This window comes from Perognathus longimembris, chromosome 19, assembly GCF_023159225.1.
Source record: "Perognathus longimembris pacificus isolate PPM17 chromosome 19, ASM2315922v1, whole genome shotgun sequence".
Lineage (NCBI taxonomy): Eukaryota > Metazoa > Chordata > Mammalia > Rodentia > Heteromyidae > Perognathus > Perognathus longimembris.
Window position 1 is genome coordinate 37,160,288 of NC_063179.1, and position 17,979 is coordinate 37,178,266.

The following is a 17,979-nucleotide window of genomic DNA, read 5'->3' on the forward strand; positions in this document are numbered from 1 at the left end:
GGTCAAGCCCCATGATTTTTTTAATTAATTAAACTTTATTGACAAGGTGTTGTGCAAAGGGGGTACAGTTACATAATAAGGTAGTGAGTACATTTCTTGTGATATCTGTTACACCCTCATTTTTCTTTCCCTTCCCTAGTTCAGGTAGGCATATATACAATATCCAGTGTGCCAAAATCATATACAGTAACCACGTAGGGTATGCCAAAGGAAATTCACCTATTAATGTCAACAATAGAATCCTCCTGTGTCCTCTTTGAGTTGTTTTTGCATATCCTTGTCTTATATAATTATGTGTATAAGCTGTTGAGCTACTGTGATCCACTGATAGGTCTATTCTAGACCTTTTTATGTTTGTTTAGTAGTTGTTTGGTTTTAGATACACAATGGAAAGTTGCTGACCTAAACACGTGGAAATACCAGTTGGAAAGGAGTATTTTTTTTTTTTTTTGCGGACCTGGTTTCATGATTGACAACAAACAAAGAAACAAGCAATAAACAAGAATTGACTTCTAAAAGATGGCAGTTTGTAGGTGGAACAGAAGTTTATGGACTTTAGGATTTTGTATAAATGTGTTGTCACCATCAGGCTTCCAGAGTTCAGGCCGTTTGTGACTTTTATCATAATTTTTTTTCATTTTTAATATTTTGTGTAGTGCTAAATATTGTTAAACTTTAACTTGCCGTGGTAGCAATAAGTGGTTATCAGTCACATAGCTTCTGATAGAATCTTTAAGGAAAGAAGGCTTAAGTTATGGTTGCTAACACCACAATTCAATGTTGTCCAATATATTGGCTCTTGCCTTAAGATGTAAAGAAATTGTTATCAATCTAATATCAGTATATTAACTTACCTGCATATGCTAGGCAAGCTTTCTACCGTTGAGCTCCAACCCCACCTACTTTTTACTCAAAATAACTTTTGTGTTGAGCCCTTGATATGCCTGGCCTATTTTCTATGAACTTGTGTAATGAAGAAAATTTTAGGGAAATGAAGGAGGATCATTTTTAATCTTCAAAAAGCATATTGACCTAATTCATTAGACTTTGTGAAGGCTATTGTTACTCAGACTGACCTGCTTTGATACTATCTTGTTTAAATAGCTTTATATTAATATAACTGTAATCAGATAATTAAAAATACAAATTTATTATTAGTAAGTACATCTGTCAGTTTATTTTCATTCATCTCCATCAAAGCATATTGCATCTATTCTACAAGGAAACTTGAAGATAGTCCACTTGGGATTGATTTCTATAAGGTAGGTCAGTTTTTAGGCCGAATAGAATTAAATGTCTGTACTAGGCACCTTCTACACTGGCTACCAGTGATAGTCTACTGCCTGGTATTATGTCTTCATGTTGAGTTTGCATGCTTCACCTCCCTTTTACCCCCAAAAGACAAGAAGCTTGTTATTTAATGCAGGCTAGATCAATTCTCAAACTAAGTTCTCCTGCCTCTGCCTTCCAAGGTTACAGCTGTATACATCAACGGGTGGCAATAATATTTTTGATGAATACACTATGGCAAAAGTGACAATATAGTTAAAAAGTGACAAGATCTCACCTCTAAGATTGGGCTTCCATCATGCCCACCCTTGCTTGCCCTCATCTCTTACTCTCACTTTAGTGGAAGCTGGTTACCATTTCTAAGCTGCCCTAATGAAAGACAGGAGGGCTGGGGAAGGGTGCTGGCCCATAGTCAGTGAGGAAATGAATACTACCAATCACAATGAGTGAGCTTGAAGAAACACTCTCATCAGGCAGAAAAGCCCAAATTACCCACCACAAAGGCAAGCTGGAGGTGTAGCTCAAGTGGTGGGATGCCAGTTAAGCAAGCCAAACAAGTGTGGGGCCCTGAGTTCAAGCCCTGGTAGCCTCCTTCCCTCCAGTCCTTGCCTCCGCAGAAAAACAATGCAGACTCTTGAGAAGCCCTGGTGAGGGGGACTCTGCCAAGCTGTTCCCAGATTTCTGAGACCATGGGAGATGATATTTGAGCTTATTTTTAAGCTGCTAAGTTTGGGGGTAATTTATTACTCAGCCAGATAAACAATATGTCCTTTAAAAACAATCACAAAACACTCTCCAACTTCCTATATTCTTGTTATAGCTTCAATAGCCTTTGGATGTGGATTTTTTTTTTTTTTTTTTTTTTTGGCCAGTTCTGGGCCTTGGACTTAGGGCCTGAACACTGTCCCTGGCTTCTTCCCGCTCAAGGCTAGCACTCTGCCACTTGAGCCACAGCGCCGCTTCTGGCCGTTTTCTGTATATGTGGTGCTGGGGAATCGAACCTAGGGCCTCGTGTATCCGAGGCAGGCACTCTTGCCACTAGGCCATATCCCCAGCCCTGGATGTGGATTTTAACCCTTATAGTACATTGGAATCACCTGGAAAGTCCTGGGCTTCACTCCAAAAATTTTAGCTGTCCTGGGATGAGTTCCAGCCTCAGTAGTTTTAAAAGTTCCCCCAAGTAATTCCAGTAGGTAGAAGAAGCATCACAGGTTTAGCACAGGAAAATTTGTTAAGCCCTTTCTGAGTGCCAGGTACAGAAGCAATAACATGGATAGGATATGGTACTCATCTTACCTTTATACTTTCTAGATAAGGAGACAAATGTGAAGTAAACTTACAACAATATGGCTAATGTTCCAATAGAGTAGGATACAAGGTTATATAAGCACAGAAGAGGAAACCCCTTCGTTCAGCCTGGTAAAATTAGAGAAGATTTGAAAGAGAAATGCTAGGCTGAGTCTTGGGTTAAATATAAAAGCTTGTCTACAAGAATATTGGGGAGCCAGGTACTAATGGCTCATGCCTATAATCTTAGCTTAGTCAGGAGGCTAAGACCTGGAAGTGCACAGTTTGAAAGCCAGCCCAGGCAGAACAGCTCAAGAGATTCTATCTCCAATTAAACAACAAAAAAACAAAAACAAAACAACTGCGTTGGTGGTACAGTGGTGAGCATAGCTGCCTTCCAAAAACAAAACAACTGTAACTGGAGGTGTGATTCAAGAGGTAGAATACCTGCCCATTGTAACCCCTTCCTGTGGTTGTGCCCACGCTATCACTGTATCTCATCTGAGTACCCTGGATACTGTATATACTTGTATTAGAACTAGGGAAGGGAAAGGGAATATCAAAATCAAGAGACAAAGGATAAAAAGACAAATGACTCCAAAAGCAATACTTACAAAACCATTTGGTATAAACCAACTGAACAACTCATTGGGGGAGAAGGGAAAGGGGAGGGGGGAAATGAGGGAGGAGGTAACAAGTTATACAATAAATGTACCCACTGCCTTATGTATGAAACTGTAACCCCTCTGTACAGCACTTTGACAATTTTTTAAAAAAATACAAGACTCTCAAGTCAAACTCCATCACTGACACAAAAAGAAAAGAAAAACGTGGGGGGATAACTATTCCAGGATAAAGAATAGCAAGAGTTAACGTACAGGGCTGTTAGAGAATAAGCAGGAAGATGGTATGTACTTATTTGAGTAGGAGAGCAGAAGAAACTTCAACAAGATAGAAGAGTCTTGTCTGAGCATCGTGTCATGGGTATAGAAACCCACCAGGCAAGAAGTGCAGTAGTTTAGGCAAGAAAAATTATGGAGTCTGTGTTGGTAGAGAAAAGGATGCCAAGTCTGGGGTGAATTGATTGGTTATTCAGGAAGTACAAGGATAGGAGACAGGACAAGACTGTTGCTCACTTCCAGGACCTCGCTTGGTGAGCTTGTGGGTGAAAGTCTTTATAGGCGGGAAATAGAACCACAACAAAATTCAGACATATAGGGAAACTCATATCTCAGTTTCAGATCTCCTAAGTTAAGCCTTCAGAATAAACAACTGGTTAAACTGGCCCTTGAAATGAATCCAAATCACCAGCATTACTTATCAGAAAGAGCATATCTGATACGGCCTATTTGGGAATATCTAGAATGATTTCTGGTTTCTCTGTGTGCATTTTAGTTATTTGTAGCTGGCTTTCCCTAGGAAATTTTGAGTTCGAGTTTCGTTGGAGATCCTCCTGCATCAGTGCTAGAATTACAGATGTACATCACCATGTCCTGTTTCTTAGGACATATAATATTTCATTAAACAGATTTTTTAATTGAACCATAAGTGATACCTTCCACTGCTAGTTTTTGTCTACTGGCTACCACTCCCTCTCACCTCATGTCTGTGTTATGATCTGGTCATTGCTTTTTTTTTTTTTTTTTTTTGGCCAGTCCTGGGCCTTGGACTCAGGGCCTGAGCACTGTCCCTGGCTTCTTCCCGCTCAAGGCTAGCACTCCGCCACTTGAGCCACAGCGCCGCTTCTGGCCGTTTTCTGTATATGTGGTGCTGGGGAATCGAACCTAGGGCCTCGTGTATCTGAGGCAGGCGCTCTTGCCACTAGGCTATATCCCCAGCCCCGGGTCATTGCTTTTATTTCAAATTAACAATACATTTCAGCACAGCTCTCCGGTCTGTTTGACATGTCAGCCTCATTTATCAACGAAATTATATGTTCTTGTGAATCTCTGACATAAAAATGTATGCTTTCCAGTTTTAATCTGCTCACCTGTTGTAGGTGAGACTTCATCTTTTCTGTTGTTGTTTTATTAAGCAGGGCAAAAAATATGTAGTATTCCCATTTTTTGGTTTGGGTAAACTGATGGTTTCATGTTTCACACTATGTGATCCACATTATGTGGTCCTGATAACTCTTGTTTCCTACAAGAGGAAGAGAACAGGAGGAAACATAATTAGATCTTACTGTGAAAGTGAAATTGAAAGTCCTTGACATCAAACCTGTTAGCTTAACTGGCTGCTTATAAGACATTTTGATTCCTGTTAATAAGCAAGTTTAATTATATATAGCATCCAGTTCCTTACTCCTCCTTCAAGCAGCAGCCCTGTTCCATATGATGAGGTAGAAAGATGGCCTACTATGTACAAATCCAGGTCTTTACTTAAATGCAGATCAACATGTTGTAGATGATTTCCAATTTCATCTGGTTTAAGGATGGTATGGCTTTAAAATTAAAAAGAAGTAATTCTTAGCATGAAGAAACTGTGAACTTGAGCTTAATTCTTGTCTTTATTCTTACAACTTTCATCTCTTTTTGACATTGATACATAATTCAATTATGTTGTAGTTTTGCTTTGGGATCTTGGTTTACCTCCCTAGATTTACAGTTATGGGAATATTCTAGAACAAATAGTTCTTTCTTAGATTTCCCAAAATGGCATGAGACTAATATAGAAAGTATGCAAAAGTTGATATGAACCTAATTTGTCAAAAATATGAGTATAAACCAGTTGTTCCCAAACTTGTCTGCACATTAGAATCACCTGGAGATCTCTAAAACTTCAAATCCCAGGCCATTCACCAGCCCAATTAAAACACTCTTTCTGGGGCGAGCCACAGGCATCAGGAGTGTGCTAACTTCCCGGTGATTCCCCTGTGTAGACATGCTTGGAAACCACTGATCCAGACGAGGCTGTCACTTCATGGTTAGAAGAGCACAGTTGTGATTTGTTCTCCTCCACTACCCAGCCCTGCCTTCCATGATATGTTCTTGGCTTTCTAGCTTCTCCCTCGTCTTCATCCATCTTATTAGTGACGCTCTCTTTAATGTGTTCAGAGGGAATTTCATCACTGAAAGAGAATAACAATTCATCAAGGGCCATAGATGACTATCAAAAAGATGGTAATTTTTTAAGTTATTTCAGTTTGTTACACCTTTTCTTGATAGCAAAAGTTTTATGTCTAAGATTTTCTATTCCAATTTCAGACACTGAAGGATTCTTATACATCTAGTTTTGTACAGCCTTTTTCGGCCAGAATGACATTTTTTTCATACTTTGAGTAATTGTTTTAGGATTCTTTGAGTTAGTCAAATATATCTTTAAAATGTCTAACTCGGGGTATTAAGCATATTGAGAATTGCCCATTTTCCTTGTTTATAGAAACATGAAACACTATTTTCCAGGCAATAGGGGCTCACACTTGTAATCCTAGTTACCCAGGAGGCTGAGATCTGAGGATTGAGGTTCAAAGCCAACTAGGAAAGGAAAGTCCATGAGATTGTTGTCTCCAATTAACCACCAAAAAGCCAGGTGTGAAGCTGTAGCTCAAGAGGTAGAGTGCTAGCCTTGAGCACAAAAGCTTAGAGATAACACTCAGGCCCGGAGATCATGCCGCCAGGACCAGCACCAAAAAATAAAACAAAAAGAACAGAACCAAAAACCACTGTTTGACACAGAAGTAAGTATTTAAATTTTTATTTTGTGTTTACACAGCACATTATTTATATAAGCAACTTTTGGCTCTCCAGAACTGAGGGAAATAATAATTTTGAAACAGCAACAAATGCTTATTCATAAACAATGAGTTTCCTTGATTGATACTCTTTATCAGAACTCTCAACTCTTGTATTGCATCAATAACTATTTGCTGGCTTATAAAGATATTAAATTAATAATGTAACCAATAAGATAATTATTTTGGTATGTATTTTGAGAGATAAATTAAGAGAAAATTATAATTAAAGCTGCTGGATGGTTGTAATTATCTGAATAGATGTGGTCAATAATTCATTTTTTACTGAATTAACTTCTTACCATATTTCACTAATTTTAAATCTCATTTGATTTATAGTTAACTTATTGTCTATTTGTCCAATTAAAATCACCTGTACTAATATCTTCAAGTTCTAGGTTCTATTCTTGATTTCAGTTATCTCTCTCTTCAGTCACTACCATTGCAGAGTGGAAAAACTATAGCTATAATTTTTCTCAATGTTTTGTGCAGGGGAAAAATCTGGTTGGAAAATGCATGGTTAGTTTTACTCCGATTTTATTACATAAGTAATTGGTGGGGGATGCTATGTAGTAGTCAGTTTTTGTTACCAAAAAGATATGAAGGACACAGGATACTTAGGAAGAAAGAAGTGTATGTTGCTCTCAGTGTGGGAGGCCAAAAGCCCAAATGGCTCAGCACCGCAGAGAGCAGTGGCTTGAGTGAGCCTCAAGAGAACAAACAATCGCATGAAGAGCCCGCAGCAGAGAGAGCAGGAGTGGCCAGCTTGCTTGTGTGAGGCCGACCGCAGAAGAACTCAGTGGATATTGAGAACGACTTTTCCAGAGCACACCCCAAGGACCCCCCAACAGGCCCACCACTCACAGACTCCACCATCTCCCACGAGTGCTGCCTGAGAACCAAAGAAAGCTCCAGCAGATGAACTTTGAGGGGAACACAGACGACATTCCATCCATAGCAGATGAAGAAGTAATTTTGTCAGAGATGTTGTGGTTACTAACTAAAAATCCCTTTTTTCATATGAGGATTTTGAATATACCATCAAGGAAACTAAAGCTATTTATGGTATACTGAAAGCATTGGTTTTAATCCAGTTATTAAGTAAAAGATGGCATTGTTTTTATTTTTTTATACTTTTTCTTTAACATAGGCAGTGTCATTGAGCACATTTACTTCCGCTTCCCAGATAAAGTTATTTATTCTATCTCAGTTTTAAATTTCACTGTGAGTGAAGGCAACTATGATATCTATAACTCTAATAATAACTAATCTCAACGTAATCTGAGTTTGGAATGAACCTTAGAGTTTGTATTTGGATGTGAGTAATATTTTTGGAAACTAATTCAGTGATACTCCCCTTTATGACAGTGGAATTGGGATCAGGGTTACCAGTTGTGGTTTGTATTTATGATCATAATCATCTTATTATATTTGTGGAAATATTCAGATATATTTGTGGAAATATTCTTTTGACATGGAGTATTTTGGAGCCAAGCAATGGGCTATAAGTAGAAATCACTTAGGTGGAATAATGTTACAAAAATATTGCTCTAAGCCAGGCACCAGTGACTCATTCCTCCAGTTGCTCTGGAGACTGAGATCTGGGATCACGGTTCAAAGCCAACCTGGGCAGGAAAGTCTGTGAGACTCATCTCCAATAACCTACTTAGAAAAAGTTGAAGTGGTGCTGTGGCTCAAGCAGTAAAATGCTATCTTTGAGCACAAAGAGGCTCAGGAACAGCACCCAGGCCCTGAGTTCAAGCCCTGGGACCAGTAAATATTAGGATAATAATAACAATATTGCTCTATATTTCTATATTTTGTCTTTCCCTCTTACAGAATTCATTCTTATTGAAACATAGTAACAACTGCAAGAATAACTCAGAATGAAATGACCAACCGCCTAAAAAAAGATACCCATTTTTAGTCACTGTTGACTTGTACCAAGAATTGTAAAAAGTGAATGATTACTTTGTATTTAAGGCTTTAATTCTGGATGTTGGATTACCATCTTTTTGTGTTGACCACATAAGACTTACATAGTGTCGTTGCTTATTTTGCCAAGCCTTACATCAATGTGTATTTGAAGTAACCTATGCTATGGTTAAACCTTGGGATGGTGAGAATAACTGTATTGTTCTGTACATTGCTTGCATCAGAACATTACTTGGAGGTACTGATTTTGAAAAAAAAAAAATTAACCTTCAAAGAGGACAGGTTAAGTTGAGGTATCTTAAACTAAATTGAGTTTAACCTCCCAAGAGCAATAAAATAATAATGGACACGGAGGGGAGGCTAAAGGGACTATGAAAATTTTCTTTTCTCCTTTTAAAGAGTCTGTTCTGGTGAAAAGAGGTAGGCAGGCGGTCCACCTGATTTTTCCTGGTGTGATATGTCAAGGTTTGATATTAGCAGCCTGTTAACCAAAATCATTGCTATAAGGGACTTTAAAGATATTATATTGCCTGAAATTATATGTTGCTATGGGTTCCACCCAGGACAGATGGAAGAGAAATGATTTGGTAGCACAATAACCTGGTGCCCAACTAATTCAGGAACATGAATAAAATAGGTTGATTAAAGCTTACGATGGAAAATTATAAGTAGATGTGGCTGGGCTAGCTCATGTTTGTTTATTTTCAAAGAAGAAGACATTTCTAAAATTAGAATAAAATACTGGCAGAAAACATAGGAACAGATGATTGATATAAGATCAAAGCAGAGTTGCCTCTATGTCACAACTCTAAGAACTGGAAGATGCCCATGTATCTAAATACTGCTTTTACAATTATATCAGCAAGTTTTATCAACACTCAGAAAATAGATTAGGAATACATACATTCAATTAAGATGCTCAAACTCCACAGATATTTGAAACTCTCACAAAATACTCATAATACACATAAGTACTTTCCTTTTGCCAATAATATGCTTTAATCTCAGGACTTGGTTAATCCTTGTGCTTCCTTGCGAAGCTGGTACTTTACCACTTAGCCATGCCTCCAGCCAGGTTTTTTTTTTTTGCTGGTTATTTTGGAGATAGAGTCTTATAGACTTTTCTGCCCAGGCCAGAATTAGAGTTACATTCCTCCATATCTCAAGCTCCTGAGTACCCAGGATGACAGGAATGAGATACCTGACTCAGAATAGTAACTTTGATGTAAGCCTTCCTCTCCTCAATTTTTAAGTAAATTTGAAGTCTTAATATGTATTTGACAGACAAGAATAAGAGAAATCTAGTACAGATTTATTGTTGTTTTCCTTTTGAAGCCAATTAAATTGTGTGCACACACATGAATATGAATGCTTGTAATGTTCAGTCTAGTAACCTTTGCTGTTTCTAGAGGTGCTTTACTGTGAACTATCACATATATGAAGGTGATAACATGTGACACATAGAGTCTACAAGTGGTATAAGTAAAAGAGAGAAAAGGAGGGGGAGAAAGGAGGAGAGGAGCAGGAAGAAGAAGAAAAGAGAGAAAAAAGAAGGGGAAGGGGAGGAACAAGATTTCTTCCCTTTGTTCTCTCCCCCTCCTCCACTTCCTCTTCATTCTTCTTGTCTTTTCTTCGTGGTTTTGCCACTTGAATATGCCTGTATATGCACCATTTACATTCATATAGTATTGATACCTTGGAATTTTAGACAAAGGATGTCTACTTAATGTGTTCTTTTGTCCTCTTCCATGTGTTATCCATATTGTTGAATAAAAAGCAGTTTGTTTATTGTCATTACCATACAGTATTCTGTTATATAAATGCACCAAACCTATTCATCTACTAAGCTGGCTATCTGGTTTGTTTGTAGTTTGCACCTACTACAAAATAATGTCACTAGAAATATTCTTATGCTATCTATCTATTGGTACACATAGTCTTGCATTTCTGTTGGACATGGTTAATAGAATTTAGGATATAACAGAGATCAATAAAACTATCTTTTTCTAAATAAAATTTTTGTGAGCCAGAAATCTAGTGAGGAAAACAACCATTCTGTAGTTATTCTGAGATCATTGATGCTGTGTAGACACAAAGATGGCCATTTCCAAACTGGTAAATAAAAAGTAAAGTCTGTTAGCATTTCCCCTGCCTCAGGTCCTCAGCTCCTCCCACCAGCCCCCAGATCCACCCATACCTAATGAGCCACTCCTACTCACTACCTACCTACTTCCCCTTTACCCCCAGAGAAGCTGCCACCTGGATAAGGTGCAGATGCCATGTTGCTCCCTCTCCCATGGGAACTATGGCCCCACTAATAAACCTCTTTATGAACCTTCTTCTGTCCATGATTATCTCTGCATGGTCTCCTGGGATGGCCAGGACATAGCCTTTCATTGGTGCCGAACATAGGATAGGTTCCCGGGTGGATTTGCTCCCCCATTTTTTTTGGGGGGGGGGGGGTCCAAGTCCTAAGCCCATCCGGTGGACCACTGAGTTAACTTTCTCCTGACGGATTGCTCTGCTTCCATCCACCACAACAACGATTAACCTCCAAGCAGGGTGAGCGACCATTAGCCGGGGGCTAGGATCCGATTTTCTGTAAGGCCACTGGGCTGCTCTGAGCCCCACTCCCAGGGACCATTAGCCACCAGGCTAGGTCAAGGGAGTCAGCAATTGGTGTGAGGGCTCCAATTAGCTGTTTATTCCCTCACAGTCGACTCCATTTTGGAATCAACTGAACAGAACCCCACTGGGACGCCGGTGGGTAGCTCTAGTTCAGCTCTGCTGGTCACTCATCAAGTGGGGGACAGTCTACAATGCTTCAGGATCTCCACATGGTCCCCTGGGATGGCTGGGACATATCCTTTCAAAGTATCCAAAGTTAAGACTAAGGTCTACAAATAGATTTCATCAATAAAATAAAATACAAAAAAAAATTTTTTTTAGATTTTAAACCCTCTGGTATCATTTCTAAAATTCTAAAAAATAACAGGATGAGAGGCCCTCAGAGAACAAGGACTCTATCTCTCTTACCTTCCTTTCTGTACTTCACAGTGACCATGGAGATGCTAGGCAGATGTTACATCCCAACTACAAAAGCATTTCTTTGATACTATGGTATTATTTGTACAAAATGGATATACATTTCTCAGATATCCAGGACTTGGTTTCTCCATCCAAAAGATTTAAATCAAAATTTAGTCTGTTTGGAAACCCTCTTTCTTGAAACAAAATAGTACTTTGGGTGAATCAATATAAATACTGTTTCTCCTTGACTTTTCTTGTTGTGCATGCTGCTTGTTCTACATGTCCTCAGAATAAATTGTATCCGTGTATTTATGAGGCCTACTTGAACTGCAATTTGGGCCTTTCATTTCCTTTTTGGACATGGGAGACAAAATGGTAAGATACTGAAATGCAAGCTCGTCATTTTTGATGGACCTGTATTTTCTTCAGTGAATATACAGGGCTTGGCCTGATTTTGCTACATAAGGCAGGGTCATGGCAAATTGATTTTGGTATTTTCTTATTCTGTTATGGATTTTGTTCTAAATCTGCACAGGAAGAATCAAAATACTATTCTGGGTTAGCTGAAGTCTTGTTCCTGTTTGCATTAAGTGACCATTAGCCTAATGCAGTTAACTTGAGTATTTTATAACTTATCCAAGAACTATTCCAGGTGTTGAAGCAAAGGAATTGTAACTGAAAAAATTACTTATGCAGGGTCAGGTTGGGAGAGAACAGTGCTTTATGTGAATGCAACATATTACCCCACACCATGATTTATTTTGTGCCTTTGTTATACGAGTATGTTTGGATTCTTTCCTACAATGAAAAGACTCTTATGGCTTATCTTCCTTAGGGATTGTAACTTTCAAAAGGTGCTCTTAAAATATATTACTACCTTATTTAAACTATTCACTTCCCAGACATGGTGTTTTGCACAAAGCATAAGTCCCTTGTGCCCTGGAACCACAAAAGGAAAATGCTCAGCTTGATTTCCCTTTTATTTTGTTTTTCTGTGGTAGCTTTATGACCCTATGCCTGGCTTCTTTATAGACTTACTTCTCACAGGACACAGTTCTCCTTAATATGTTGTCCATGTTTATAGAAAGAAACACTGTGTTAGCAAACACTAAAAATGAATTTTAACTACATTGTTTTCTCTCTGGTATATTTAGAAAAGCCCCTTCAACTGGCAGTATCTATATGATTGATGTCTTCTGTGATTTTTAAATATTTTCTTGACAACTTAGAGTTTTTTTTATTAATCTGTTATAAACATTTTAGATTCTTTTAGGAACATGACAATATTATAATCAAAGAATTAAGCCAGGCACTGGTGGCTCATGCCTGTAATCCTAGTTACTTAGGAGGCTGAGATACAAGGATTTCAGTTCAAAGTCAGCCCAGACAGGAAAGCCAGTGAGACCCTTACCTCCAATTAACTACCCAAAAAAGCCAGAAGTGGAACTGTGGCTCAAGTAGTAAAGTGCTAGCCTTGAGCAAAAAGACACTCAGGGACATTACCCAGGCCCCAAGTTAAATCCCCAGGACCTGCCCAAAAAGAAAAGAATTAGAAAAGTTGCCATATTCTCATGATGGGGTAAGAAGTTTCTCAATCAGAAAAGCACTTTGATAGACATGGTATTGACAAAAGATTATACTAGCAGCAGGTTGAATCGGGAGCATGCAGCATTGTATGATATTTTCCCAGACTCTTCCTTCCATGCCATTTTCTAAGCTCCTATACCATATATATATATATACATATATATATATATACCATATATATATACCATACACACACACACACACACACACACACACACACACACGCAGGAATAGATGCACAAGTCAAGACTCAAGAGTCTTTCCTGATAGGATATTGAAATTAATGTGAAAGAAAACATTCTTTGACATAGTTTTCCCTGTAATTAGGAACTCTGTATATATTGTTGTACATCTTGATATACCCAAAAGGCCGTTATATTTCAAGAGATATTAGTATTTCAAGGAAGAGAGTTTGGGGGAACACTGTGTTAAGTGATAGCCTAATGTATTTGGTGAAAGGTCACACAAAGGTAGAATTTGTGCTTGAGTAGCAGAGTCTCAGCTTTGAATATCTTCAAGGATATAATGCAGTTATCCCTGTTCCTTTTCCTAAAATTATGGTTCTCAGGAGAGATTGTCCTTGGCAAAGTAGAACAGAATCTCTGCTGAATTCTGTCAAGCATCTTTTTTGCATCTATTGAGATGATCATAAGCTTTTCAGTTTGTTAGCTGGATGAGTTCCATTGATTTTCTAATGTTAAGTCAATTCTACATTCCTATGATAATTCCAACTTAGTTATGAAAGACTACTTTTATCATTCACAGTTAGAGTTGAAGTGATGAATTTTTGTTTACAATTTCTGTATCTATGTACATAAGGAATAGTGGCTTATAGTTGTCCTCTGTTATAATCTCTTTGTCTGGTATTTGGTAACATTCATGGTAATGGCCTCATAGAATGAGCTGGGAACTATTTTCTCCTCTTTTTTTTTTTTTGCAGACTTGAATAAAATTGTTATTATATCTTCATTAAGTGTTTGGGAGAATTTACCCTGAAGCCATCTGGGCTTGGAATACTCTTTGTGTGGAGATTATAAACCACTATGTCCATTTTCAACACCCATATAGTTCATAGCAATATCCTCAATTCCAATCAAATGCCACAAAATCTAGTTTAGTTTCCATGCTTTAGATATTTCAGCTCCCTGTTCTGTGATGAGAAGCCCATCTCCCATTATCTTTCCTGTGCTTCTTCATTTGATAATTATCTCTATATGTTACCAACATTCTTTGCCACTGCTGTCCCCTTCCTTGCCTAAATGCTCTGATCTTCTCCAGCCTCTTCCTCCACTGGTCCTTCCCACCACAGTCCCCCATCACATCACGCAGATCATATTTCTTCTCATCCATTTGCGAAGTGGTTCCAGCCAACTGAGGGTTTTATTTCATTTAAACTCCATGTAACCATGCATAACTGGCAAATGATAAATGTCTAATTGCCACATTGACACTCAGGGAAAGGTGTTATCAGAATTGCCTGTGTTTGCATTTCTGGCTCTACTGTTCACTAACTGTCTAGCTGTGGACAAACTAACTTCTTTGAACTGAAAAGTAGAATGCTAATAAAAGCGATAGCAAGCACTAAGATAGAAATATACGATGCTTGCTGTTCATCTTATTGAAAGAAAGCTGTAGTTGAAAGGAGGTGTTATTATTTTACTTATTTTACAGATGAGGAAAGAAAGCATAAAGAAACATAGCACAAAGACATTCAAGGTCCTATAGCTAATAACTGGTGAGGTACAGTCCAAACACTCTGCCTCTAGAAAACAATACTGCCTGACACCTATGACATTCCTAGTACAGTGCTTGCGACACAGTGGGCACTGACAAATAATAACCATTTTAATATATAAAGTGATTAATCATGAGAGCTCTGAATTTCTCTTGCCAGCTCTGTGACATAGGAAGAATCATGGCACTGTCCAGTCCTACTAGGGAGGGTAATCTATTCTTAAACTTGAATACAAATTGGCAATAATTTTTCTTACTAGCTGGAGTTAAAGTCCCCTCTCCTTAGTGAAGATTGGTGAAGGCATTTTTATGTAGAAAAAAGACACAGACTCAGAAATAACTTATAAACTTAAATCTAAAAGGAAAAACAAAAACAAGGAAAGGTGATTTCTGGTTAATAGAAGATGAGAAAAAGGATTGATGGTACCCTGGAGATAAAGAATAAACAAAGGACATTGTAAGGAGCTAAAGTTCCCTAGTGGTTATGAGAACAATAGAAGCTTGAGAAACATCTATCATTCCAGTGCAGCATGTAAAAACAGTCAAACCCTCCATGAATCCATTCATGTTGTAAATAGTTTGTGAACCCTATGCATTAAGGTGCTCCATATGTGCTTGTGGAATTCATCTGACAACCCTGTAAAAAGCTTAATTTGAATTTTCAGGTAAAGACTAAAGCATAAACCAAAACAGAGACTAGGACAGAAGATACTGTCTCAAAACTAGAGGCTGGGAAGTATATAGACACTGACAGCAGACTGGAGAGAGAAGCCTAAACTGGCAGTGAGGAGAGCTGAAGGGAAACTCAATTTACATTACAAAATCCCCCAAGACTCAGGGATCTCTGGAAAGTGAGGGTGAAGATGAGGTTAAGGCTTCTCTGACAGTGTGTTAATGAAGCAATTATTCTTTTATCCCTTTCCCACTTTGCACGGCAACTGCCCCTGACCCTCTCGGCTCCCAGACTGTTGGCTGTCAAACCAACATGCTCCTGGCAGAAAAATAGAAATCTTCTCTGGGGGAGGAAAACGAAGCACGATCCTGACATGGGGAACTCCCCAAGGGATAGAAACGAAGCTCTTGACTTTGGAAATTCCCCATGGGATAGGCTCAGCTAGATTGCCATCCAGCGAAGGCTACAGTCAACAAGCTACCATCAACAAGCTACACGCACAGAGTTTCTAATCAGCTTTCTCGTGGACAATTTTGGTTTGAGCCAAACAGCCAGGGAATATCAGAACAGCAAGGAAAGTCTCTGATAGGACTGCCACTCAAATACACTTGGAGGAAACAGATGCATCGGGGAGATGCCAACCGCCATTAATATATTCAAAGAGCATAAGAGAAGGTTTTATGTTTCAGAACAGAAAACCAGAGAACCGTGTTTCTTGTTTTGTTTTTGTCGGTTATGGGGCTTGAACTCAGGACCTAGGGTTCGTCCCTGAGCCTCTTTGTGCTCAAGGCTAGTGCTCTACCACTTAAGCCACAGCACTGCTTCTGGGTTTTGAATGGTTAAATTGGAGATAAGAAGCTCATGGGGATTTTTCTGCCTGGGCTGGCTTTGAACCATGATCCTCAGAGTTCAGCCTCCTGAGTAGCTAGGATTACAGGTGTGAGCCACTGGCTTCTGGCTGAGAAATGTGGTTTGGTTTGGTTTGGTTTGTTAGGTTTGGATTGGTTGTTGTTTTTTTTAAGGAGAGGCACCAAAATACATGTTAATAAGTTGGATTCTGATAGCAAATCCAAAAAAGGTTTGGATAATAAAATAAAAGACATAGAAAGTAGAATTTAAGAAATGCTCAGGAAGTTTAAAAAGTAGACATGGAAAGCAAGAGATAAACAATAAGAAAATCAGAAGACCAATCCAAGTGATCTCATATTTGATGAGATTTCCAGATAAAGAAAAACTATAAAAAGTTGTGTGAGATAATGGAGAAGATGGTTAGATGAAGCTATTTTAAAATCTTTAGTTTTCATTTCAGGTGTCAGTTCAGGGAACTAAATGAATTGTTATTAAGAATAGCTCAAAATCTGGGGCTGGGGATATAGCCTAGCGGCAAGAGTGCCTGCCTCGGATACACGAGGCCCTAGGTTCTATTCCCCAGCACCACATATACAGAAAACGGCCAGAAGCGGCGCTGTGGCTCAAGTGGCAGAGTGCTAGCCTTGAGCGGGAAGAAGCCAGGGACAGTGCTCAGGCCCTGAGTCCAAGGCCCAGGACTGGCAAAAAAAAAAAAAAAGAATAGCTCAAAATCAAAGCAAAAGAAAGATACGTGTCTATATGTCATAAGTTATACTTAAGTTAAATCTAAACCTGTATACATGAGGTCAGACTTAAAAAGAAGAAAATTTAAACAGGGAAGGACGTGTAATCAGAGTGTAATATGCAGCACACAAGTGAACAGCACGTACTCAATTTAAGTAAAGAATAGTGATCTAGGGCTGGGAATGTGGCCTAATGGTAGAGTGCTCGCCTTGTATCCATGAAGCCCTGGGTTCGATTCCTCAGCACCACATATATACAAAAAGCCAGAAGTGGCGCTGTGGCTCAAGTAGTAGAGTGCTAGCCTTGAACAAAATGAAGCCAGGGACAGTGCCTCAGGCCCTGAGTTCAAGCCCCAGGACTAGCAAAAAAAAAAAAGAATAGTGATCTAGCCAAAGTTGTAATAGAGACAAATGTGAAAAAAAGTGTGAGTTGGGCCCAGGCACTTGTATTCATGCCTGTAATTTTAGCTACTTGGAGACCGAGATTAGGAGGATCTCAGTTTGAGGCCAGTAACAGCCAAAGAATTCTTCATTAAAAAAAAAAATTTTTACCAGTCCTTGGACTCAGGGACTTAGCACTGCCCCTGGCTTCTTTTTGCTCAAGGCTAGCACTCTGCCACTTGAGCCACAGCACCACTTCTGGCCATTTTCTATATATGCGATGTTGGGGAATCGAACCCAGGGCTTCATGTATATGAGGCAAGCACTCTTGTCACTAGGCCATATTCCCAGCCCCTAAGCCAAAGAATTCTTGAGACTCCATCTCGATAACCACAGGAAGCCTAAAGTAGGAAGATGACAGTCCAGGTATGTGCCCATGCAGGAAATGGGACTCTACACTCAAAACAAAGAGTGAAAAGCAGTGTGGGAGACATGGTTTAGTGGTAGAGCTCCAGACTAGCAAGAATGAGGGCCTGAGTTCAAATTCCAGTATTGGAAAAAAAATAAGTGAGTTTGTATGGAGGAATAGCAAGTAAGTGATGCCTAAATCCTCATATTATTTTGGGAGATCAACATGCAGTGCCTAAAATAGAATATGTCACATAGTAACTAGAACTAAGAACATAAGAAGATCTGCAATCTGAGTTCGCATTGATAGCCTATATGTATGATAATGG

General features: G+C 38.9%; 1 long non-coding RNA gene across 1 annotated transcript; it reads left to right on the forward strand.

Annotated features, from left to right (window-relative positions):
* The first annotated feature begins 301 nt into the window (after positions 1-301).
* On the forward strand, positions 302-15,894 carry LOC125367783. The gene is made up of 3 exons (XR_007214154.1): positions 302-422; positions 1,410-1,412; positions 15,884-15,894. It is a non-coding gene; the product is annotated as an uncharacterized LOC125367783 (long non-coding RNA).
* Positions 15,895-17,979: the final 2,085 nt, after the last annotated feature.